The sequence below is a fragment of the Urocampus carinirostris genome, chromosome 11 (genome assembly GCF_059441175.1).
Source record: "Urocampus carinirostris isolate Australia breed hairy pipefish chromosome 11, RoL_Ucar_1.0, whole genome shotgun sequence".
NCBI lineage: Eukaryota > Metazoa > Chordata > Actinopteri > Syngnathiformes > Syngnathidae > Urocampus > Urocampus carinirostris.
Window position 1 is genome coordinate 27,411,975 of NC_142359.1, and position 27,891 is coordinate 27,439,865.

Consider the following 27,891-nt stretch of genomic DNA (forward strand, 5'->3'; position numbering starts at 1 on the left):
GCAGGAACTGGCAGACTAGTCAGAATAGAAGGAAAAATGAATGCAGCAATATATAGAGATATCCTGGATGAAAACCTGCTCCAGAGCGCTCTTGACCTCAGGCTGGGGCGAAGGTTCATTTTTCAGCAGGACAACGACCCAAAGCACACAGCCAAGATCTCAAAAGATTGGCTTCAGAACCACTCCGTGAATGTCCTGGAGTGGCCCAGCCAGAGTCCAGACTTGAATCCGATCGAACATCTCTGGAGAGATCTGAAAATGGCTGTGCACAAACGTCTCCCATCCAACCTGATTGAGCTTGAGACGTATTGCAAAGAAGAATGGGCAAAACTGCCTAAAGATAGGTGTGCTAAACTTGTGGGATCATATTCAAAAAGACTTGAGGCTGTATTTGCTGCCAAAGGTGGATCAACAAAGTATTAAGCAAAGGCTGTGAATACTTATGTAAATGTGATTTCTTAGTTTTTTATTTTTAATAAATTCAAAAAAAGTAAAAAAAAAATATTTTTCACATTGTCATTATGGAGTATTTGGTGTAGAATTTTGAGATAAGAGATTAAATTAATACAATTTGGAATGAGGCTGTAACATAACAAAATGTGGAAAAAGTGAAGCGCTGTGAATACTTTCCGGATGCACTGTATATATAAGTGTCCACAACATATTATTTATTTTTTTCCGAGGGCCAATTAATTTTCTCATTTTAAATAAATTATTAAATTTTTTGCGTACAAATATATTTGTATTTTGATTTAGAAATACTTAACACTAGCAAACTTATCATACATAGCAAATGGTTTAAGTACCGATTTCTTACTTCACGAAAAATAATAATAAATATAAATGTCCCTGTCTGTCACATGTCCAAAATGAAAGTAAGATAAAATGAACAGAATCATTTGCCAACTGAACAGGAGCACATACTTATTTAATTACTTTACCTAATTTATTTTTCCCGCCTCAGTTTTCTAGCCAATATTTGTTGTTGTCATATCTTCTTAATTCAAAAAACAAAATGAAAAGGTTTAGTGAATCAGATCAACACATTTTACCACAGTGTCCATTCGAGCCCCAGTCCTGTGGAATGCTCTTCCCCTGAGATTTGATCTGCAACCTCAGTGGAACTGTTTAAATCTAGGCTTAAAACACACTTCTACTCTATAGCATATGACTAACCTATATGTTATGTTGACATTATCTGTGTATTATTTGATGTTGCAACATTCGTTGCAGCCTGCTCCGCCTGGAAGGGGGATTACCTCATGTGCGGTCCCTTCTCAAGGTTTCTACATTTTCCTCATGTTGAGGTTTTTGAGTTTATCCTTGCCATTGTGTAGGTTTTAGATCAGGGGATGGTGTAATAATAGTCTGTGGTTCGCAATAATCGGTGGTCTGTGCAGCCCTATTTGTGATTAAGGGCTATACAAATTAACATAACTTGACTTGACTACCGAAAAAAGCAAATAATGAATACAGGTTCGGTTGGGGAAAGCAACATGCAGCTCTAGAGCCACATGTGGCTCTTTAGTGAAGCCCTGGTGTCTTCATGGAGCTTTTTTCAGAATGCTAAAAATAGGAAAACATAGGGGTATTATATGTATTTTTATTGGGGTTTTCTGTAAAATGAAAAATATGACACAAACATTCTTTTTTTTGCAATGCTTGAAAACACATTAAGAATACAAATCATATGCTTTAAGTGTGGATTTCGTTTAGGTTTTAATTTTAAAATAGATTTGTTTGAGGCCTTTTCATTTTTTATTAAATTTTGTCACTTATGTCTCTTTCAACATGTTGGGTTGCAGGACCCTGGGATAGAGGTACACAATTAAAAACCACTGACCTAAATGATAGTACTGTATATACTTGCTGCTATGATTCCCTTCGTTCTATTTGAGTTACTCTCTGCATTAATTCGGTAATTTTGGACTCTCAAACTCAGCCATCATTCAACAATGCAAATAGAACGCTTCCAGTTGTCTCATAAAATACATTGTTTTAATAGCCTCATTACATTTTCACAGCTCGGTTTCACGGCCTCTCTGATTTATGCCGCAACCGTTTTAGCACCGGGTATCATTCCAGAAAATATCAAGGGTTAACCTCAGGCTTGGCACCTTTGCACCTTTATCTCCTGCTGTAAATGCCATCAAGGTGAGCAAAATACTTCCTTCCACCATCCCGCCGCCACCACCCACCCTTCATTTAACCCAGCCGAAGCCAGGCTGCTGACCCGTCAAATGAGCTAAGGTAATACTGACCTTAACATGCTCTCCCGCACATGGAAGTAATTGTTCGAGTTCCAAGATCGATCAATATTGACTCACCAGTAGTTGTTGTTTGAACACGTCCTCTCTCAAACACACAGAGGGACCACTGTGGCATGATTTCCATTGATATATATTTTGGAACAGAAATTTGTGATTCCGTTATTTCTGGTACTTTTTCACCCTCAAAATACAACAGGCGAATTAGTCCACCAATTTTAAGTATAGGTGGCCAAGCAGTCTGGTCTGAAAGAAACAAAGTAAGTTGAGAAAGAGAGAGACAAAGACGAAAAAAGAAAAGATGGAAAGAAAGAGAGGGAAAAGGTGAAAAAGGACAAGATGTAAAGAAAGAAAGAAAGAAAGAAAGAAAGAAAGAAAGAAAGAAAGAAAGAAAGAAAGAAAGAAAGAATAAACAGATAGAAAGACAAAAAGAAAGAAAAAAGAAAGAAAGAAAGGAAGAAAGAAAGACAGAAAGAAAATAAAACCTAAAAATGACAAAGTACGAACTAAAGAAGGAAAAGTGACAAAAAGAAAAAAAGAAAAACAACAGAAAAAAGCAATAGAGGAAAACAAGAAAAAAAAACAAAGAAAAGAAGATCCAGAAAAAAAAACAGAAAGACAAAACAAAAAAAGAGGGAAACAAATGATATTACCAATGAATCCCTAAAAACAAGTAATTTCACAAAATCCATGAACCTTACCACATAGTAGTACTCCAATGTTAAGTATAATACGTCGTGGTCGAAACGGAGCCATGTCCTCACGTTAATTTTTCAACACAGACTCGCCAGACATTTCCATCCCCACTTGATAAATCTCACCTTCCTTCTCCTCCTTGCCAAACCAAAGTCATTTATTTTCTATCTCTCCCAGCTATATTTCCCAGTTAGTATTTCATTTTTTTTCCCCCTTTCTCATAGCACCTGACAAAAAGATGCCATGAGGGATGATAAGAAGTCTGGAACCTTTGCACCGCCAAACATGATTTCGCTTTTTCTTATTATTTCTAAAGACTAAAATAGGCGCTTGTCACAGTCGTCTTTTTAACGCAACTACGTTATGTTAATGATGAGACGGAAAAAAGAAAAAGTACTGGGTCTGATGCAAACACTTGCCGCACAAATGTGTCTCCCCCCGCGGAAAAGATCACATAGATGGTGTGACTGAAGTTTCTATTTATAGGTTTTTTCTAACCAACAAAATCCCGATTGTGTCACTCAGACCTACTTTAATAGCCGGTGGCGTAACATTTATCATTCATGCGCTTTGGAATGGAGGATTGTTTTCGAAAAGATCACGCTGATTTGGAAAGCTTTTGCTGAGGTGTGGACTTGAGTGATGGGTGGCGGCATCCTTCCGGCTATTCGGCGAAGAACTTAATTCAAATTTGAAAAGATTTCTACGGAGACATTGTTCGGCTAATGCAAATGGGGTGAGCGGACGAGAGCTTAATGTTGATGAGGTGTTAATATCTAATATCAAAAGCAGATAAAAGCCTTATTAGCCCCCGTGGTCTGGCTGGAGTAGGAACTCATTACATGAAGGAGATGGAACGCAGATGGATGGGGGTTTGCAGTATGACGGCTGAAGGGCTTTGTTGCGTCCTTAAGCTTTCTGACGGGGTCAACTTAATTTTGGGACTAAAATGCTGAGGGTTTAACCAGTGTAGACAAGACGACATTGTTTGAGGGATCTAATTCGGACTCTCATAGACGTCGACATCAGGGGGATTACGCCGTCTCCAGCCACAAGCGCTTTGATAATCGCTTGTCATTTTAGGAGTCTGTGCGCCCGGCACAGCTTGGGCGGTTTCGAAAGGTCTTTGATTCCGTGCAGCGCAGGCCAGATTAGTTCGTTTTTGATACAGTTTATGTGCTTACAAAAACAAGAAGGGATTGTCGGGGAAATAAAGATCCAAATGTCATGATATGAAACTCTTGATATGTTAACGTAACCTAGAGCAGGATTGTTAAACTCAATTGCAAAGTGGGCCAAAACTCAAACAACACCTTTGGTCACGGGCCGAACCAGATACATAACTTATTGAATACACTAAAACTTGGCTTTTTTTAAGGATGAAAATGTATTACAAAAAAGACAGGAATGTTATTTCTGAATAAACAAACTTAGAAAATAAACAACTTTGCTGTCCACAAAAAATATCTTCTGTCATAACAATATAAATTTCAAAAATGAAAAAAAAATGGAAATATAAATCAAGTTTGTGCTTTTCACTTTGGGAGTTTTTCTTTGGTGAAAAACAATTACTGGTTCATCATATTCTTCTATAACTCTTTAACTTTCTGTATATTCTTCTCTGTATTCATGTTTTTCAGCTTAGTCTTACATTATATTCCTTAATTACGACCAAATTAGCTCCTCACTGAAGACTCAGGGTTAACCAGTGATGCCGATTAAAAAAAAAAAATCAGCCTCTCCTCGGTTTTGAAAAGCTCAGTTTACCGAATCAACTTTTTGCTTGGCCATTATCAGGGTTCAGCAGCGGCGTAATCCACAGCCACAGAAACATCACCATGCTTTTCTCCATTTGGCCCTCCGTTACATCATGATAGATAGAGGTTCATTCCTGGGGGATATGTCTTTGCTTCCTGGCACTAAAGACTCACTATTAATGAACTTGTCGGTCTTCTTTTTCAACTGGCACACATGTTTTTTGTCAGTAGATATTGTTAAAAGTGGCTGTGCTTGTCAGGCTACAGCTAACTCGATTGCTGCGGTAAGCTTTTTGGGAAGTCTTGTGGCAGCAGCAGAAGTGCCGCATTGTGGCATCTGTAGTTTGAGAGTTTTCAGCGTTTCGTATAGCCGGGCCGTTATATTATTATAGATGTAAAAAGAATGATTTCACAGGCTGGATATAATTGTACGCCGGGCCGGATGTGGCTCGCGGGCCATGAGTTTGACACCTGTGACCTGGAGGTAATATTGGGACTATGAAATCCAGATCGACCCAACCAACGGGTATTACAGCCCTACTTAGCCCAATCCAGACAAATTAAATTAATTCGAGGGACCGAGCCCTCAGCAATCCCAGATATTCATATTTCATTTCTAAGGACTCAGGAGTAGGGGGGCTTCTCTCCCGCTGACTATTTTTTTGTTCTTTTTTTCCTTCTCTTTGTGGGGGATCCGCACAATGGATTCCATTCCCCTGTTGCCCCGACATGTGCACGGACGTGCCGAGCAGTAGCTCAGGAGGTAGAGCGCTCGTCTTGGGATCAAGGGATCCCAGTTCGAATCCCGGCTCTTCTGTGTTACATGTCGAAGTGTCCTTGGGTAAGACACTGAACCCCTAATACCCCCAATAAGCAGGTTAGCGCCTTACATGGCTGCAAGGCCGCTATTGGGAAATGTGGAGCACATTGTAAAGCGCTTTGAGAAGTCATTGACTTGAAAAGCGCTATATAAAATGCAGATCATTTCATAACTTCAATTTTATGATAAAGTGTTAAAATTCACAAAAACATGTCTGTTTATTGTTTGAAGACAGTGTCAATGGCCTATGTCACAGGTTCCCTGATAATGATCTACATTTTTATATTGCACTTTTCAAGTCAAGACTTCCCAAAACGCTTTACAGTGTGCTTCACATTTCCCAATAACGGCCGTGCAGCCATGTAAGGCGCTAACCTGCTTATTGGGGGTATTAGGGATTCAGTGTCTTACCCAAAGACACTTCGACATGTAACAAGGAGGAGCCGGGATTCGAACTGCGATATCTTGATCCCAAGTCGAGCGCTCTACCTCCTGAACCACTGCCTTTATATTTTGCTCCGCTCCTGAACAAAATGCTGTAATCCAAGGATGTCAGAGTCAGTTGGCTATGGGGCTGGATCCAGACTTTCTATTCTCAGACGGGGCGCATCTGTAAAATATTGGAGACTCTAATTGTTTAGCTTTTTTTCAGTATTATGCTGCAATACTCAGCCTACATTAGTAAAATAAACTACATATTCATTTCATAAATTACTAGAAATATTTTCAAAACACAAAAAAAATATTCACAACATAAATGGGGAAACAATAATTTTCAGCTTGGTTTTAAATGTGTGAATTTGTTCATTCTAACAGTTAAATGAATGTAGTTTTACACCTCAACCATCTCACCACACTATACAAGCCCAACACCGCACTCTGTCAGCTGGAGAAATAATTTAGTCTGCATTTATTTAAAACAATCATAAGTTATGATAGATACAACCTAGAGACTCACTTTTTGACATACTCAAAAATGTATGGTCGGCCAGATGGATCATCCAGCAGGTCGTAACCTTCCACGGAGTAAACGATGGACATGCCAGCTCTAATATATTGTTTATCGCGACAATACGGATAAAACACCCCTGGCATGTGAAAATGTACTGCCACCACCCAGTGGCAACAATAGTTCCCCGGGGATTATGGATCCGGGCCTCAAGGGTGCTGCTTATTATATGCGGAAAAAAAAGGGTAAAAGAACAACAAATTTGCTCTCTCAGCACTCCACCCCGCGTACTGGGGGTAGTGAATCACGGCCAAAACAGGGCAGGTGGGCTACAATTGCATGCTTCAACAGCCAAAAAAACCATGAGAAATGCGATCTGACACCCCCTGCTCTAAGCAATAATCGATCAGGGGAAATGGAATAGGCCACAACTTTTCATTTTATCCATGTCACTCACCATATTCAACAAAGTATTTTGTTTGTTCCAAATGTAAGCTCGATTGGTGCTTCTCCTGTGTTTACAAGGTGGTATAGACTTACACTATGTATGGATGATACAACTGTTGCATCGACTAAATAAGTATACGTACAAATGGAGCATTTTTCGCGGAAAATAAAAATTAAACGGCCCACATAAATAAATCTATACACATGAGGTTTTTAGCTAGGCACCCTGAGTTTGCTTTTTCTTGTTATTTATAAAGAATACAAAATGTGCTCATTACAGTTATCTGTTCTACAAATCCCAAAATGAGTCATAAACATATAAAGGATGAGGCAAACTTTGCATGTAGACAAGAGATCTGACTTCACAATAGTGTATACATGCACAATCAATCAGAAAATTAAAGAACTTGCAATCAGAAAACTTCATCAGACCTTCATCAGATTGTGCACAGTTAAATTACTTCACATCATGCGAATAGTCTCAATAATTTCCAATCAGATTATTAGCTACAAAATGGCTATGAGGCTGGTAGGTGGACTAGACAGAAGGTTGCATTTACGACAGCTGTGCTAATGTTCAGTCTTTACATTAACTGCCTTAGCTATAGCTTAATGGCTTCTGGCAAAAGCCGGCAGTATAATAAAGACAAGGCTAGGTGTGAAAGCACAAACTAAGCACGCCACTTGCTGATCGATGCCTCAAAAAGAACGAGCTCTGGGCCCGCTGATTGAGCGACAACATCAATAGCAAAAGTGCTCACTTTAAACAAGTGACCAAATGCCGGGTGAGATCCGGCCATGCATTGATTTTGATCCTGGCCAATGCAAATGCCCCCAGCGTTTAGACGTTTTAATTCCCTTTATAGGAAAGCCATTACAAGGCATGTCATTAAGCCACTCTGACGGATTCAGTGATCAAACATGACCTCTTGCTCATCTTTATGTTCTTAAACTGTCAAGAACACTCCTCCGAAAAAAGGATCCCTTTTTATTTACAGAAACCACCTCCCTACTTCATGCTTCAGTTATTCTGGTTCTCTGGTTCACTGCTTCACAGATCAAAAATTAATTGTCTTCATTGTCATTGATATCAACATATATGCCTTGTGTTCTGAGCAGACATCACATAGCAAATTATATCACAGGGCCAGGTTAGGGTGTGAGTTGGGTGGATGTTTTTTTTCTGTGCGAAACTGTGTTAGTCTGGTGTATGCTGTCAGTCAAAGAACTGGGTGGATGCACAAGTCAATGTGTTCACCCAAAACAAACTGGGAGGATTGGCCAAAGCTAGCTCTTAATGGCTTGTTAAATTGAAAATAAATGCATCTATTGCATTTGACCTCGAAGGAAATCAGAAGAGCCCAAATAAATAACCAGCAGGTGTTTTGTAGATTATCAGGTTCAGGAAGCGACTGAGGTGGTGTTGGTAGATACGTCAAGAGCGAGGCTGCAGGCCTCTCCTACTGCTACGGCTAGGCTAATAACTCTTTTGAGCCACACCTGCAGAGTCTGAATCCCACCAATACCAGATCCATTACACATGATCTAGAGCTACAAGTTGTGGGAAACCGTTATGTTTTAATCATCAGGGAGACCTGGTTTAACCTGAGGTTACCAGATGCTAGCGTGCAGCTAAGCAGATTCTCTCTAAATCACTTTCTTGCACGGAAAGGAGAATCCTTCCAATTCTTTATGTAGATGTAAGGTTGCTATTTTGATGCAGTTGGATACTCTCAGTCAATAAGGACGTCATCTCCCGGTAGGTCTAACCCTGTGGGCTTTTATGGAGCTGCAACGCTACTTCACGGATTTTCACTTTTCTAGGGGGGGTTCTGGCCACTATTGACCGCAATAACCGAGGGATAACAGTATTTTATTATCTGTATGGCCAACGCTTTTGGAGCTTGAGTTTATTACGGCTGGAAATTGACATTCATAGTGTGCAGACTGCGCGGACGCTGTGACTTCATTAGGAAGAAGCACGCACGCTGCACTTTGATGTCTTCCAATGTTGACCAATCATTTGAATCATTAAGCCTCAGAGTCGATACCCGGGCCTGCACTGTCAGCGCTGCTTATCCAAACGGACAATTCTTTCCAAACAAGAGAGAGTGTGCTCTCCATTCATTTGTGAACCGGTGTTGAGCACCAATAGATTGAAGTATACACACAACATAAATGTTGTTTAGTCTTCAGGTGGGATGGGAGAACATTGACAAGATGATCAGAGAACACGGGTAAAAGCTTGATTTGTACTCTGTGTCTTTGCATTAGCAGCCCCATGATACAGCATCCGACTTAAAGGTATGGCATACGTATTATTTTGGCCCATATTTACATTGCATGTGTCAAACTCATGGCTCTTGGACCAAATGTGGCCACCCACATTTTTATGTGTGGTTTGCAAGACAATGCTGAGAGAAGCACAAGAGAAAAAGGACTGCATCATGTCAAACAATGACTTTTAAACATGTCCACTGTATGTCACCAAAGCCAGGCCCCACCCGCAAAGCACCCATTGTAGCTGTATTTACAGACTACCGTCAGTCAACCAGAGAACATACAGGAAACTTGTCGTGATGTTATTTTACTTAAAATAAAACTCACGGACACGGTGTTAAGTCAATACAACATTTGAAAAACAGCAACCAGGTTTTTTTGTGCAAACGTTTAAAGAAGCGTTAGCTGCTTTCAATAATAGACAGACAAGATGGCAGCGACATTCCAGTAAAGCAGGGACTTAATATACTCAATTATGATACTCAATCGTTTACATTTGTAATGGTATGCTAGTTTTGTTACTTTAAAGTCTGGATGTGTTTCCATGAATTCAATAAACTTGAGTGGAAATTAATTCAATTGTTTTTTTGTTTCTTTTATGTGTTTTTGTATTATTACAAATGCACAATTGATAAATGAAAAAAAATGAAAGAGCTTTAAAATAAGTTAATGCTTTTGACACATGCCCCGAATCAACACACATAGAAGCACTTAACTATAAACACATACTGTAGAATCGATAAAAAACATTTTCACCAAAAACATTGCAAATGTTTCTTGTTTCTTCACAATTTGAGCTCGTTTTAAAATACAACAATATATAGTGCTTTTTCCTACTCAAGATGGTAACCGCAACTGTTCGGAAAGAAAAGATATGTTTTTTCTGTGTACTGTTCTTCTTTGTAAAATGATCCTCGGGTGCACGTTAAAGTTGGGTTTTAATGGCAAGTGGTTGCTTCAACGAACTAACATGAACTATGGACGTGTTCTCGATCCAAATACAAATACCGCCAATTTCGACCCTTAAGCATAACCACCAACTTTTTGATATTCCTAAAACTTGTGTAGATGTTAATCAAAGTCGAGCTTAATCCAGGGTTGCAGATAAGATGCTCCGTCTTTTAACTCTCTCGTTTAAGCAGGGGAGGAAATAGGGACGCTCGATCAGGTGAAATGAAGAGGAACTGATTGCTTATGGTGATTACACTGATTACATTTTAAATTTAAAAACTTTACCCCCCCTCGCCGAACCTAATCCTTCCCGGATACGCAGACAATGACATTGCAATCTGCGTAAATGCCAAGGCCGAATGCAATCACTAGGGAAAACGCATTTTAGCCAGCGTATCAGGAAAATATAGAAAACCCCGCTTCCCACCCTGGACGATTTTCTCCCACGGTAGTGTTTTAAAAAGTGCCACATCAGCATGAATCCGTCAACGCCGGATAAAACAATCATGTCGTGTCGAGGCGACCTTCTCTTCTACGGAATAAAACATCACGGGCTCTTGTTCTCGCAGCCGGCGCACAAATGGCATTGGCAAATGGGCGGTGTGGGGCATTTGCATGAAATGCAGAGCTCCATTTGCATATCAGGGGGGTGTATGGGTTATGTTTAGCACGGAGAGCTCGCGACTGCATTTTCCAAGACGACACGGATCGTGACATGTCAGGCGTTGCGTTTGGGATTGACGACACGGGTGAGAACTGACAGAAACAGCAGAAATATCACCCACAATTATCCATTCTTTGGGCTTTTAAACGCTGTCAAGGCATGTGCTTCCTGACCCTCTTTTAATGTATTTTCCAGACTACAAGGCAAATCCCAAAACCCCAAATTGCGCACATTAAAATCCAGTGGGCCTATTAAGAAAACACATCTGGTAATACATTACCGTATTTGTGAAATTATTAATATGTCGAGGCATATAACCGCTGATACAATTGTATAAAAATGGTGGAAACAGTGTTTGAACCAGATAGCAATGGCAAGAGCATTAAATCCCAACCACCAGACCTGATCAATCAATGTGCAAATATGGCACTTTGTCATATTGTGTGCAACCCTAGGCCTTACTGTAGTTTTATCCCATGTACCTTGTAGTCCGTTGTGCCCTTTATATGAAAAAAAAAATAAAATAAAATAAAATAATATAATATATAATAATATAATATATATATATATATATATATATATATATATATATATATATATATATATATATATATATATATATATATATATATATATATATTTAAAAAAAATAAAAAATAAATAAACCACAAAAGACTATTTTTAGGAGGCTGCAACTGATAATCTGGTATGCTTTGATGTGTGGAATATTTTTGATGCAGAGCTGCCAAATATTAATCTTAGTATTTCAGAATAGATTGTCGGATTGTCATTTGGGAAGAAAAAAAACATTCCATTGCATTCAATAGTGTTATTTTTAGGCTAAAACTTTCTTAGACTTGTTATATTGATTGATTTACCTAAATGGCACTCGTTATTTAGGGATGACCTGGAAATATATTGAACTATCCTTTTTATTTAAAACAAGAGCAACTACTAGAACATGGAAATGAGCATTGCTTTTTTTCAATTTCCATTGTTTTTTTTTTTTTTTTTATAAAACCTGCTAATTTGTCCTAAACTGGCGTACTAGACTACACAAAAAAATCATAGTTATTGCTAGTTCTGCAGATTTAATCTCCAGCTGTTGTATCAAACATGCAAAATTGTAGAGGCGGGAAATATGAAAATAAAACATTATCTTGATTTAAGAAAATCTATTGGTCGTTAGTTATCTGTGGTCTATTCTATAACGTTGCAGCAGTCCCTTGCCAGGATTTAGCTTAAATATTTGCCAACACATTTGCTGGCTGAAAGAAAGAAAATATCATCATTTTGGTGGCTAGCTTTGCTTTAGCATCACTTTAGTAGTTTAGGCAATATAATTTGGCGTAAGGCTACTGTCATGGATTTTAACTACTAATGCTAACAAAGTTGAAACGGTTAATACTAGTGTTTTTGCATCAATGTGAATTCCTAAAATTCCAGTTATTTTCTTTTCATAACGGTGTTTTAAAAAAGGTCGGAAATTCACTTGCTTTCATTGCACTACTATTACAAAATAATTTTCACTTAAAACTTAAGCCAGTCTCCAAACACTACCTGGTAAACATTTTTCACTTTTTTATAACCTTCTTGCAAAGAATGTTCACTATGTTGTTGGCAAGAAAACTATTCTATTGTAAATGTGCTAATCAGTCAAATGTGTTCAAACGCAGTGAGAAACTTAGGAAGCAATCACTGTATAATATTACCCACCACTACCAAGTTACATATTCATCATATTTTATAAACCATTTTATGATGATTAATTTCCAGTTTGGGTTCTGTTTGGTGACACAATTTCTGTAGGCACTTTGTCACATTTTTGTGGGGTTATGTTGTTGTACAATACAGGTTTTGATCTGCTTTTTGTGGTTTCCAGTTGGCAACAAGTAATATGTGGAGTATATTGTCAGGGTTAGATACTCTTTCAATATCAATTTTGTCTCAGATTAGCAAATTAGTACTGCTTTTGTGCTTATCACTTCACAGTACAATACAAACAAAGGACTGATTACAGAGTTTAGCTGCCTAGCTAGCCAGTAGCCTATTTGGATCCAGACTTGATGGTCCTCTCGGTAGATTGCATCAAAATTAGCATGAATGCGTAGATCCCATTTCATTGGATACTACTGCTAATCTGTGATTTTATTTTATTTATTTATTGTTTTCATTTTATGAAAAAAAGTTTTCTTTTTTTATCTAAAAATACCTCTTTTGCACTTCCAGTCCCTTCCCCCGACCTCTGATGTCTTAACTAAGTGACACTCAAAGACCGTTTAGCTGTAAAGATAAGGCCTAGAAATAGTGTACATAAAAAGCCAGCCTACCTTGAGGTGTTCAGTGTGAAAGTCAGGGAACATTTTCTCTCCTGGGACCTGGGAAAAAAAAATAAAAGGGAGGGGAATTGTCACTCATGATTATAACACAGAGCAATTAAAGAGAAGCTTTCTCTCCCCTGACAGTGATTGATCAATGAGGAACTCCCGTAATAAGACAAGGGCTCAAGGGGTCCCGGGAGCAAATTGGCAAAGGTAAGAAGAGGGAATATGGTGTGTCTGAGTTGGTAAAGGCAAACATCGGGGCGCAACAGTCACCGACCGTGCTTTTCACACCTAGAATTATGGCTATTAAAAATGCGTTGCAGCTAAATCTGTGACACATGTGAAAAAGCATTAATAATCATCCTCATAAAATGCAATGCAAGTTTAAGAAAACAGAGACACTTTGCATCTTTCTGCTTTGGTTATTGCTGTTTCACTCCTTTTTGTATTACCATTGTTTATTGTGTTTAGCATTCTAATTGTTAAACAGAGGAAGATGTTTTTTTTTATGACCAACAAAGTTGGACCTCTCCACCTGCTAAACTTGTTCAGAACCACATTTGGTTTGGCGCTTCCGAGTGGCTCCATGACACTTTTTAAAACATGTTTATGTATGTCTGTAGGACAAAACAAGATGGTATAAGCAGGTTTCTATAACGGCCACTTGATAGCAGCAAAGCATCGAGTAAAGTGAAGTGGATCTGGTCCATAATTCATTAAATTGTGCAATAAAACAGCAAAACCATTTCAAAAATTATATTTTGACAGTACATAACTTATGTGTAAAACATTTATACAGTATAGTTACTTTATGTAATGAACAGATACTTGATCCTGTACATTTTAGTCACCAAAAATAGCTACCTTTTTTTCTCAAAAAGATTTCAATTACTATGTCGCACAGATTATTGTTGTGTTTCAATTCCATAATGCTGATGTCGGGCCTGTCTTATTTATACATACATTTTTATTAAATTTAGAGCTTAAAATATCGGTTTGACATTTTTTGTTGTGATACTTCCATTACTTCCCTCTAGGTGATCATAAGTTGGCAATTCCCTCAGCCAGCTAGAAGGCCCTGGCTCTGGCAACTCGAAATCTGATTGGCTAAACCAACAGGCTTACAGACAATTCCTCAGACCCTGCAGATCGGATTGTGAAGGCCTCCAGGTAGATTACTGACCCTAGCATAAAGTAAGGACTGACATGTGATTGGTCAAATGCTTGAATATAAAAGCACATCTGTAAGCAGCACCCCAGGGAAGGCAATTAAACAAAGCTGACAGACAGTTTGGAATTATTCAATATGTATTAATGGACAAAATATGATAAACATCTGACTATTCAGATATTTTTTAAGCCAGCAGAGAATTCCTTGGCAGCCCTGAAGGCTCAACATTGGTGTGCAATGTTTTTTACAAGATGTTGTAAAAGGACTTGTTACTCAAACCATACTAGCTAAAACAAAGTACAGATTGAATTGCTCTTGAATATTCTTATCTCTTCCATTACTTGCAAGGGCGTCGCACTTGTATCGTGTAGATGCTTTTGACTCTGAATGGTCTGAACTGAAGGACCACTTGGCCTAGAGACTCATTTTAAAAACACTAGCGGGGCGTTTTTTGAAAGTCCCTTGAGATATGTGACCTTCTTGCCGAAGGAACACATTTACCTCCCTCAAGGCAATACAGTTGTCTCTCAAGTTTATATATATATATATATATATATAAATATATATATATATATATATATATATATATATATATATATATATATATATATATATATATATATATATATATATATATATATATATATATATATATATATATATATATATATATATATATATATATATATATATATATATATATATATATATATATATATATATATATATATATATATATATGGACGGCCCCTAAGAATATCGAGTTTGAGACCCCTGTATTAGATGGTACCCCCACACCAAAGCGCCCCCATCTGACATTTTTCTTCTGGCTTTGACTCTGTGGATTTGTTGCAGTCTCGTGAGAGATATGTCAGTGTTGATCTTGTACAATAAAACAGCTTATTTACCCTTCATGGCTGCCTATGACCTTTTGTCCCCCCCTTCTCCCGCGCACTATTTCCTGTTGTCTCCTCCCCCTCGAACACCACCTCCCTATAATAGCGAGTGGCGGTGGCCAGGGCTGACTTAATGATTTGATGTTAACTGCGGGATGGGTCCTTGTGAGCGTCAACAGTTAAAAAAAACGAGCTTTTTGGCTGCCGGCCTTGCATGCTTCAGCACTTTGAGGCAGGGGTTTTAAGCGCTCGCCCTTTTCTTTGCGCAGGATGTAGCCTGCAACGAGGAGGCTAGCAATACAGGAGGAGGCTAGAGGGGGAGTGTACTCGCATGGAAATGCACAGCCATTCATCACATTAATGAGTCATGTCACTTTATTTACCCAAAAAAGGGGGCTATTTTTTCCATCCGTTGGAAGTTCTTAACAATCACGATGCTGCGCTTGTGATAATGTTGCCCGGAGTTAATTGAAAAAGGCAATACGGAAGGTAATCTACAGAGGTACAGGTAGCAAGCTGCGTCTGGCTGATTGTGGCACCGGTTGCTTCGGGTGCATCGTGACCAGTGTCGGGTGCCTTCCTAAAAAAATGTAATTGCAATTACTAGTTACTTCACTCAAAAAGTAAGACCATTGCCAACCAGATTTCTGGCACCTAAAATAAGCGCGTTACTCTAAAATTAACTATTCAGTTACAAATTATCATATCTACTCACATTGAAGCCGACCTTCTAGAACTGCTTAGAAATAACCACATGATAAAAAAGATAGAAGAAAAATGTGTACAATAACCTGCAGAAGCGGTGAACCCTGCATATTTATTTGCTAGTGCAATCTTGAGAGTTTGCGAATTAAAAAATGCTGAGACACCCCATATTCATTTTGGCCTTTGTCTTCAAACTCCTCAAATATTTGTCAAAGCCAGAACAATTGGTAGACCCAAACGCAAAACATTCCACTCAAAAGTTTATTGGAGAAACAAAATGCTCGCTAGACGAGGGTAGCAAGCAGCTCACAAGATCGGAGCGTGATCCGGATTTGAACCCATGACCTCCGAACTGTGCCGCATTCGCGCTAACCACCGCGTCACCGTGCTGCCTACCAGAAGATCAAAAGGTATAAATATCTTGTTTCGGTACTCCATGCTTGAGACCGCACAACGGTAATAGTATTTAGTTGCATGTTGTAGGTATTTTTAAACATGCCCACCTATGGATTGTATATTGCTAAATGAGCGAAGATGGTACTGTCAGATCAGAAAACTTTGTTAATTATGGTCTATTTATAATAGCTACTGGAGGAGCACCTCGTGTTGTAACAACAATTGAGCTTGAACATTTCATTACTAACATATTACTGTACTCGATACCGACAAAAGTAACAATGTTCTAAGAATGTGTGCCTTTGTAACGTGCAACTCCCAACACTGATCGTGACACAGTTCAGTTGGTGTTTCAGGATAGAGATACCGTGCGAGGCAGGCTAGCAATCATTAGCGTACTTCCAGTTTTAAAGGCCATGGGCGATTTGTTTTGCACACCTGAGCTCTCTCACAACCAGCTGTGCACAGTTTCATACAAATCGAATCATAAAGTTGTCTTCAATTTATACGATTTTTGTTAGTGTTCACTTTGGATCCTTTTTGAAAGGTACATTATTTGACCCAGTGTAACTGTTTTTTTGTGTTTTGAAGTAGAATTAGAAGTGCATGTATAGTCATTGCTAATAACATAGTGAACAATATTTAAACAGGGGTGCTCCAACCTTTACCTGGGAGGGCTACTTATGACAAAAAAAGTGTGACAATTGCTGGAGTGTCTAAATGTAAAATGTATTGCTTTTCAGAAAGACACAATAAAAACTCTTCTGGATTCTTCACAGAAAAAAAAAATGAAAATAAATAAAATACACTTTATGAAATAAATCATGACCAAAAAAAAACACTTTGGTTTCTGAACAGAAAATAAGTCCATGGAACATTAACTTTTTTCAAGATTTTAATCACAGAACCAGAGACGAATGTTGATTTTGTTGTACGTTCTTTTCATTAAAATGATAAGACATAATGTTATATTCATCCATTCCATACCATGCAAGTGACACATTTATTGTCATTGTAACATTTGAAATATGGAAATAAGTCTGACACCATGACTATGATAAAACCCAATACAGACTATTACATAATTAGTAGTTTAGTGGTAAGAATTCTGCACTCTCACCAGCACAACCCTGTTTTAAATCCCATTACAGCCAAACACCTCAAGTTCCGTTTTTATGTTAACAGAAAAAAACATGAACATGCTCTCTGGTTTGTTCAGTGGGCTGGACCAAATGTGGAGGCAGCCTGTATTCACCCCCCTAGGCCATAGTTTTGGTAACCATTATTTCAACGACATGAAACATGGTGCTCCAGGATTAACACAAATACTTTAGAGGGAATAAAAATAACGTTAGGATAAAAAGACAAAGATATGTGCAATAACATTTAGCAGCAACAACATTCCTCAATAAATCAATAAATAATAAATGAACACCCATTGTTTTAAACCGTATGCATTTTTAATACAACTGGCAGGATAAATATATTGTGCACAATCTTGTGCGCTTGTTTAGGGACAGTATGTATTATTACAAAATAGTGTATTGAATAAAAAAAGCAAAAAAAAATATTGAATATTGAAATGCAAAAAATATAGTACACTTGTGCATTGTTTTAAATAACCGTGGATCAACATATTCACATTTAATTTGTATATAACGACCATCACCTAGAGAGAGCTGACATGACTGTCTGTAATCATGCTTTAACAGGTACCCTAAAATATCAAAAAAATAGTGAAAGTCTGAAAAAAATGGTGTGGTTTAGTAAATATGTGTCTTCTTAGTTTGTATAATAAAGGTATATGTAGAGGTCAAATATTACACAGTGACCCTTTAAAAATAATAAATATTATTCTTAGTATGTATAAAGTTATCCTACTTTTGTATTATACTGTTGACTTGTATTATGGCTGCAACAAACAAATATGTTACTATGTATATAATTGCTGTCTTGGGGATATATATATATATATATATATATATATATATATATATATATATATATATATATATATATATATATATATATATATATATATATATATATATATATATATATATATATATATATATATTATTTAACAATTTCATAAAAATATGCGCTTATGTCATAATTGTTTACCCCAGGATAGCAGAGGAGCAATAAAAGAGAAGGAAGCGTCGATATGATTTTTTCAATCGAAAACGAGCCTTTAAAGTGCGTATCAGACACTTTGCACTCGGGTGAAAACAAAACTCGTCAATTGGAGTACACGGATGAGGATGACTGCGTTAGCCTCGGGGCCCCAAGACGACAAGCTCGGCTCGTATTCAAACGAATACTATCATCGTTTTGCAGCCGCACCACATCGTTAAAGCAGCATTTCATTCTCATACGCTCCTTAAGTATTAAAAATAAATCGGTATCCATGTATTGAGAAAAGTGCAAGAAAAACAACACTTTCCCACCTCCACCACCAATCTGAGCAGTCCAGATCTGCCAGGTGATTAAAAGCAGTATTTATCAACTGGTATCTCTGACTTTGCTTCGACAAAATTACGCTATGAAGACAAAACAGGGTCATTCATACATCCTCCTTAACAATAGATGGCGAAAATGCCCTGCTCAATCTTCATCCTGTTCAGTCACTCATCACTGTATCAGTAGTGTCTGAGAGGGAATACATCTTGTTTTGGTGTGATCTTGTCGGTTTTATTTCCTTTTTCTGCCCAGAAAAATCTGTCCTAAGAAGGTTAGTTAGATGGGGAAGGAAAAGTGGCAAAAGTGACACAAGTAGACGAAAGGACATGATTGTGAACTACAAAAATAGTGTAGTTCACATTGAAGCACTGCTGGAAGGTAGAGTTAATGGTTTAAAACCGTTATATTCTTAGCTTACAAATCTTAATTATCTACATTATTCAATAATAATCATTGTTCAGGTATACAATATAATGTTTTTTTTTTTAATTTATGTTCATATGTGGCTATTTTAAAGCAGTTTTAGGGGTCACTTGTATGTGATGCAGGATTATATGCCGTAATATTTAGTAATTGAAGTTGTTTTTGTTTGGCTCGTATTTATTCTTTTTAAAGGTCAGTGCATTCTACTATATTTGCTTTGGAGTCAACAATCCTTTTATTTGATAAATTGGAGAGGGGTATTTGTTTTTCTTGTTTTGGGTCACAGCTTGACATTAGGGTGGAATGGTGCATCCTAGAGTCAGACCAGTGATCTAAAGCAGTGTTTCTCAACTGGTAGGTTGGGACGCAAAAGTGTGTTGCGGACTTCTTTACTTTGTTTGGCGGGCTTTTTCGTTGGAAAAAAAACATGCTAAGAAAACAAAACTAACCAAGGGGCATTTGCTTTCTTTAACTGTAGATGAAGTCACTGCCATGCAAATGCCATTTGACACCCGCCAATTCTCACAAGAGAAAAATACTAGTAAGATTTGTCTACTACAGTAATCTGTTTATTGCAGTTAATTCGGACCAGACACTCCTGCAACACGTGAAAATCCACTAAGTATCATGTATTGTGCCAGACACCCCTCGCAGTAACAGTTTGACATTAAATAAATGATCACGGCTGCACAAGTGCTGTTCATTTTGGGCAGAAAGAACGGAAAATAAGGCCACCATACATGACATAAACCCGCTCTCACGACCCCTGCTCTCAGCAAAAGTGAATCGGGAATACTAGATCACGGCAGAATGCTGAGAAGATCGGCGGAAAAAAATGAAAAAAGAGCCGTCTCGCGTAACACAAATTTGCCCTTTCAGCCCCTGCTTTCAGAAATAGTCGAATGGGGATAATGGATCATGGGTATAACAGTGCATTTCATTTCTGGGCAGGACAAATTGGTACGGTTTTCGTCAAATGTGCCCTATTCTGGTCCTCACTGGCAGCAATAAGGGATTAGAGATAATGGACTGTGGCAGCAGAAATGCGGTTCATTTTAGGTGTAAATACAGTAACGGGAAAAAAAGAGCTGCCAGACCAGGCAAAAGTTTGCTCAGACGACTCTGCTCTAAGTAATATGAGATCAGGGATAATGGATCCCAGTTGAATGAGTGTAAATCACCTTTTTGAATGGACAGAACGTCAAATAAGACGGTCTGACCCGAAAAAAAATGTTGCACTTTTTCATTACATATGTCTGCATGTTGACTTTGTTAAAAGTGATTGAGGCTACTAAAGTTAAGCACTTTGGATTTGATCAAAAAAAAATCATCTAATCATCTATAATTGACAAATTAAGGTAAAGTTATGACTTTAAGTGGTTTTGGTTTTGCTGGCCATTTAGTTTTTTAAAAAAAAAAGAAAATATTCGACTAACCCTGGTTTAAAATACCTTTTATTCAATGAATTGTAGAAGTGTTTTTTTTTTTAAGGGTGGTTGGTCCTCAAGTCAGACCAGTTGAGAACCAAGTGATTTAAAGCAGGATAGACTGATGAATCACAGACTAGGATGAGTCACTATTTATTTACCCCATCTAATTGGAAATGTCCGTCACAGGGCAGCAAAGCGCATCCTCTGCCAAGCTATTATCCCACCGCCTTGATCCCTTCCAGGTATTTCACGGTGAGTGATGTACCGTGTGTCAATGGAGAGCTTCTGAATGGACTTTTTTTTTTTTTTTTTTTTTTTTTTTTTAGGTATACGAATGCTGGGGAGCTAGGCGGCAGGTTAATGATGGTTTTATACATTGTTTGCTCCCTCACCTTGCATGAAATCCATCTGCTTTCAGTAGAGTGTTTTATATATTCATCCTGGTATAGAACTCAGTGAAAAATGGTGTCCGTTAAAGCTGTTTAACAACGCAACAAGAAGTTCATAGTAAAACCACACATACGGTTAAAACAGTTTTGGTTTCGTGTCAATCTGATGAGAAAATAATTCGATGTTGATTCGAAATTGGTGTCACATTTGATGTTTTGCTTGCTTACAATGAATAACGTGGTTCTTGTTTGAGTATCAAACATTTGCAAAGAGAGGTGTTCATACTGCCAGGGTTAGGTTAATTTGACTAACATTGTGCACCTTTCTTCTTTATTTTGACTATCATAGAGCGCTTGCACACTGTTTACATTATTGCCTCTAAATTCACATCCTTTAGGGTTGATCCACTTTTGTAACCCATTAGTTTTAAATAAAAAGGAAGGGCTCAGGGTAAGATATATGGAACTATTATGTACTATTCATTTAAAATTGGCCAAATATGTTCAAATCAGGCAGCACGGCGGCGCAGTGGTTAGGGCGTGTGCGGCACAGTTCTAAGGTCTTGGGAACCTCCTGTGTGGGTTCAAATCCAGCTACCGGACTTCCTGTGCGGAGTTTGTATGTTCTCCCCGTGCTTGCGTGGGTTTCCCCCGGGCACTCCGGTTTTCTCCCACATTCCAAAGACATGCATTTCAGGTGGATTGGCCGGTCCAAATTGTCCCTAGGTGTGAATGAGCGAGCGAGTTGTCTGTCCCTGTGTGCCCTGCGATTGGCTGGCAACCAGTTCAGGGTGTCCCCTGCCCACTGCCCGATAATTGCTGGGATGGGTTCCGGCACCCCCGCGACCCTAATGAGGATAAGCGGTGCAGCTAATGAGATGAGATGAGATGAGATGTTTTAATCAATAATATTATCATTCAAGTTTTAATCCCATACCAAATGTTTGTGTATTTTTTAAAGAATTTTGTAATAAAAAATGTTTAATATATTTTAAAGATGTGTCTAATCAAACCATCGTATTTTTTTTTATTATTCATCGTTTTTAATTGCTAGTCTGTTTTATATTAATTTCATGTAATACATATTTTTTTCAATTAATTAATCCTATCTATTTTCCCTTTGTGTTTGCCTCATTTTGAAATCATCTGTCATTTAAAAAAACAGTTAATCAATTTTAAAGTGTTTGTCTTCATGAATGAATGTGATTTTAAAAAAGTGGTTTTAATCCAGTGTTTTTAAATGAATGTATGTATTAAAAAAATAATACATCCTTAAAGCGTGTATCTGTTTTTTTAAAACATATTTATTTTATTCCCTTTTCAAAGTATTTGTGTTTTTGTTTTTATGTTATGCTAGTTTTTTAAATGTAAGTCTTTAAAATGGTATTATGTCTTTCAAATTGTTTTAAAATTATTTTTATTTTGCGAAAAAAGATGCAACCTTTTTTCAAAGTGTTGTCGTTCTTTCTTTTAACATTGAATGTATTTTTTTTTCATTATGTGTGTTCAAAGTGTCAGTTTTTAAAAATGTTGTATGTTTTTTAAAATGTCGATCTCTTTGAAAGCGCTAGTCAATATTATGGCTATTTCACGTAATTAAAAAAAAGTATTCCCTTTCAGTGTTTTTTTTAATCATTAGATGTCAATTTAAAAACAAAAAGGTTTTGATCTATTTTCCAAATGTTGTCTATTTTGCTTCAAAACAGTATTTATTTTAAAATATATACTTTGCACTGATAATTCACTGCTTCGTAGATTTTGAATTAAATATTTTTTATTGTTATTGATAGTGCATTGAGTTTGAGCAGACAGCACACAGCAAATGCTATCACAGTGAATGTTTCATTAGGGTTTTGTGTAATGGGTGCTTGTGAATGTTTGTGTGCACAACTGCAATAGGCTGGTCTATGCTGTCAGTCGAACAGCCGGGATGGGCCGGTGCACAAGTCAATGTGTCCAAAAAAAAAAAAAAAATAGGGAAGCCTGGCCTGGTTCATTAAAAATAAATTAATCAAATAAATTGGATTTTATTGAAGGCCCAATTGCGCAAAGAAATTGTTATAACCAGCGGGTGAGCCGTGTATTGTTATCAAGTCCGGTAAGCAACTAAGGCAGCGCTGGGGGTAAGACAATAACGAGGCTACATGTCTGGACTACTGCTACGTCTAGGCTAACAACTCTGTTTACCAACCCCTGCCAAGCCTGTAGCTCACCAACGCCAGATCCACTATCCATAAAACGGATGACATGGAGCTAAGAATCTTGGGAAATTGCTACATTCGGAACTATTGTTATTTAATCATCACGGACACATCTTTGAATGTATTTCTTCAACCGAAAGGTGAAGCCCTCCGATTTTATTAAACTTGACAATTATGGCAATAAAATCAAATCACTTAACAGTAAGTCTGTGTTCTGTGATCGTATGTGTAGATTTATAGTTGTTATTTGATTGTAGTCGTACACTCTTATTTAGTAAGGATTTTATCTTGAATTTGAATCATTGAGGGCTTTTATAAGGGTGTGACTTATTCGCAGATTTTCACTTTTTGCAGGTGATTCTGGTCCCCACGAATGTATAGATATATATGATTTTATCTTATTGTCCCTGCAATATTGAACATGGTATCTAGCGTTGAGTTCAACAGTACAGTAACGTGAGAAACATGGGGAAGGTTTCAATTTAAAATAAAGGGACAGCGATACATGAGAAATGGAATCCCACCTCATGCAAAGGTTGTCGGGCCTAATCGCAAAGTTGACAAAGAGTTTGAGTTTTTGAAAACGCAAAACAATAAATAAGAAAAGCAAAGCATTTGGCGCTTTGCTCAAGGTCCTTTTAGATACTCCCAATCCCACATCTCCCTGCACTATTAATTTTATCTTTGGGGTATTATCAAGAGGAAGCCTGGCAAAGCAGCATGCCAGAAAAATGGTCCCGAACCCCGAGGCTCTGGGTTGGGGCGGGGGATTAATCGGTTTGACAAGATCTCTCAAAAATGATTTTTGCCTTGGCTTTCCTTTGGTTAGATGTTTACCGCGTTTTTGAACAGGCGAAAGAAAAGCCATAACAACCCAGCTAAATTTTACGGTGACAGTATCTTGATCAAAACATTTTACTTGGCACAGAAGATACTTTTCTTTTTTTTTTCTTTTTTTAAATTTTGATAAAATATACTCCCAATCCCCTGCGGTCAAAATGTCACCCTTGTTCTAGCTTTGCCTTTGTGACCTTCTTTCATTTTCAGAGAGTCATCAACGCAACCTAGAAAATCATCAGCTGATCTCGGCCTAGTTTGGAGGACATTGTTTTAAATATATGTGGTACTAAGTAATATTATCGGTATGTTACCTCTAGTAACACAGTAATGAATGATATCTTTGTTACAAAACTCGTATTTGTTGTCTATGAATTGATTTTGAAACATACAACTTGTTTTGCACCTGCCTTGAATGCAAGTCTAACTGGGGTTGCAGGAAATTTGCTTTGGTTTTGTGTGTTTGAGGTAAGGAGTGGGCTTTAATATGTCCTCTTTGTCCCACTCTCTTTCAGGCATTCTGTTATGATTGAAGTGCTATTTGCATGCGTCTAAAAAGAATGTACCTGCCTGAAATGAATGACTGTATGAATGTAAACAGTTAATATAAATTAAAACTAGAAACAACAGTGTGCAATAGTCAAAATAGCGAATTGGCATCCAGTGACATCTTCTTTGCCAGTGTCTGATATTACAGAGCGAATAATCAATGGGTAAATTAATGAAAATGTTATACATGATTGAAACAATATAGTATTTAGAAAAACTGATGTCAAGATATGTAGTAACACATTCCAATGTTACAAAAAGAGAGAAATAAGATAAACAGAGAAACGGAGAGAGTCCATTTTAGAATTTTAGACCATTTTTTTTCATTAGCAAACCACAAGAATTATATTGTAGCACTATTATACATTGCTGTCTTACACCGTATTTTGTCACGAATCTAAAAATAGCAAATGTGTAAATGACTAAAATTGTCAGAACCCGAACAGACGCAGGACCCCGACGCATAACGTTTCCACACAAGCTTCATTTTACGGGAATTGGGCAGTCATGCGCGTGAACATAAACCAAGGAATGTGGTGATCGCTAGGTGGAAGAAGTGAAACAGGGAAGTCGACGCCGGACAGAGCAGATAGGATTGATACAGGACACACGGGAGGAGACAGACGAGATCGATATCGGATACTGGAGCAAGATACTGGATTGGATGAGAAAGACAGGATCGATACCGGATACCGGAGACAGGAGCAAGATACCGGGCAGGACGAGACAAGTGGGATCAATATCGGATACAGAAGACTGGAGCAAGATACCGGGCAGGAGGAGAGAGACGAGATCGATATCTGATACTGGAGAAGTGCGCAAGATACCAGACAGGACGAGACACACGAGATCGATACCGGACACTGGAGCATAATACCGGACAGGACGAGACAGGCGGGTTCAATACAGGATACTGGATACACGAGCAGGATACCAGACAGATTCAAAACACAAGTCTTGCAAGTGCAGAGGTTTGTTGACGGACTGACAAGGAGTGAATGAGAGCACTGAGTTTAAATAGGAGGGAAGCCAATCAGGCAACGAGCCGCAGCTGGCGCCAAACGGGCGGGGCCAAGTGAGGGCAATGGGCAACCCTGACAAAAATTATGTGTTTGGCACTTTAGATAATTGAAAAATTTGACAAGTTTGCATTTAGGTTCAGTGTTCTCTCTTCATAAATATGTAAATAATAATAAATGTAATGCAGATAGAAATACACAAAACATATATAAACCATTTCACTGTACAGAGCAGCAGTTCAATGGTATACGTTCACGCATTTTGCAATTGTACCTGTTTCAACATTTTTCTATCCCTATTTCCGACCCTAATTTCAGCAAAATATTTTATAACGGATCATTATTGGCAACAAAGGCAAAAGAGCGCACTAGATCAGGATACATCCTCAACAACTGTTGTAGTACTCTCGAAATGATGCGACCCGAGTAACTGAGATGGCCGCTCAGCTCAGTTGTTTGACTGTGTTTGGCTGTTTTTGGGTGCGTTCAGGTTTGTACGAGGTTCAGAATTTTGTTCGAATACCAAAGAAAAAAATATTTCAATATTTGGGTCAATACCAATTTGCTCGAATCCTCAGCCGGGAGTACAGAGTACGAGTACAGAGGTATTATTGAAGTTTAACCAACAATAGTTACTTTGCCCTCAAATTTATTTTAAAGACTTAGCTACTTTACTCCGGCAGTTTTTTTCCCGTCAACTAGTCTGGACGGCCATAAACCAGAGAAACCACAGGCGCTTTAATGTCGCACTCCGTCTCAGATGTTAACAAGCTGTAGCGAGAAAATAGAAGCGACCAAACTCTCCCTGCTAGTGCATTCCAGTCACCGGTCGCGCTAAAAGACGGCGAGGTATTAATTACTGTTTGTAAACAACGCACTTTGCGGAGATTACGGCACGTGCTCGGCATCCGCCGCGGCGCTAATTCTCGCCAGTGATTAAGCGGCGAGGCAAGGACAGCTGCTCAAGATAAGTTCATTGGCATGTTTAATGAATTGCGCTTGAGAAAATGATTAAATCATTTCTCTGAATAATTTCTTCACGTGCCGGATAATGCGTCAAACGTGTGCCGGGCGGCATCGACAAAAAGCCGAATGAGGGGAACGCATTTTCAATTTAACAGGAAGTAGTGGTGTGGTTTATCAAATGGTTGCTGATCACAATGCTAATGTATCAGCATTAGCATAAAAAAACACAAAGTTAGGTCTGTGGAATGTTGCACTGGGTGATTTTGCCCCCGAATATGTGGAGTTATGTTTTATTTTTGGAAACCGTACTGCAATTCGATAATATTTCTTTATTTTTGTATTTATCTATATGCCTTTAGTAAATGTCCACGCTTTAATCGAGTCATTTGTCTTAACAATTATCCCAATTGTCGATTGGTTACGGCCATCCAACACACTGAGAGTAGCCATTCATGAGCTGTCTTCATATTTCTCGATAATTTACTTTGCTGCCCATCTATCTATCTATCTATCTATCTATCTATCTATCTATCTATCTATCTATCTATCTATCTATCTATCTATCTATCTATCTATCTATCTATCTATCTATCTATCTATCTATCTATCTATCTATCTATCTATCTATCATTTTCTCTCTCCGTTTCTAAGTTTATCTTATCTCGTTCTCTGTAACTATTTTTGTAACATTGAAATGTGTCACTCCTTATATTCATATATATTCATCTCATCTCATCTCATTAGCTACACCGCTTATCCTCTGTAGGGTCGTGGGGGTGCTGGAGCCCATCCCAGCAATCATCGGGCAGTGGGCAGGGGACACCCTGAACTGGTTGCCAGCCAATCGCAGGGCACACGGGGACAGACAACTCACTAGCTCATTCATACCTAGGGACAATTTGGACCGGCCAATTAACCTGAAATGCATGTTTTTGGAATGTGGGAGGAAACCGGAGTGCCCGAGGAAACCCACGTAAGCACGGGGAGAACATACAAACTCCGCCTAGGAAGTCTGGAGCTGGATTTGAACACACAGGAGGTTCCCAAGACATGAACTGTGCCGCACATGCGCTAACCACTGCGCCGCCGTGCTGCCCACTCATATATATTCATAAATACTTTATTGTTTCAATATTTTATCAAATATTCAATACTTAAGTATATGTATAAAACATTGACTATTCTGTGTGTAATATTAGACACTGGCAAAGAAGATGCCATTGGATTCCAAGTCGCTATTTTGACTATTGCACACTGTTGTTTGTCATTTTAATTTCTATGAACTGTTTAC

At 38.0% G+C, this 27,891-nt stretch overlaps 1 protein-coding gene across 21 annotated transcripts in view; it reads right to left on the reverse strand.

Moving 5' to 3' along the window:
* ptprda (protein tyrosine phosphatase receptor type Da) overlaps positions 1-27,891 on the reverse strand; it is a 482,747-nt gene that overhangs the window by 264,131 nt on the left and 190,725 nt on the right. For all 21 annotated transcript variants that reach the window (XM_088346760.1, XM_088346766.1, XM_088346756.1 and 18 more), the window contains exon 8: positions 13,162-13,209. The gene's annotated coding sequence lies outside the window, so the exon portion shown is untranslated. The remainder of the gene's footprint in view (positions 1-13,161; positions 13,210-27,891) is intronic.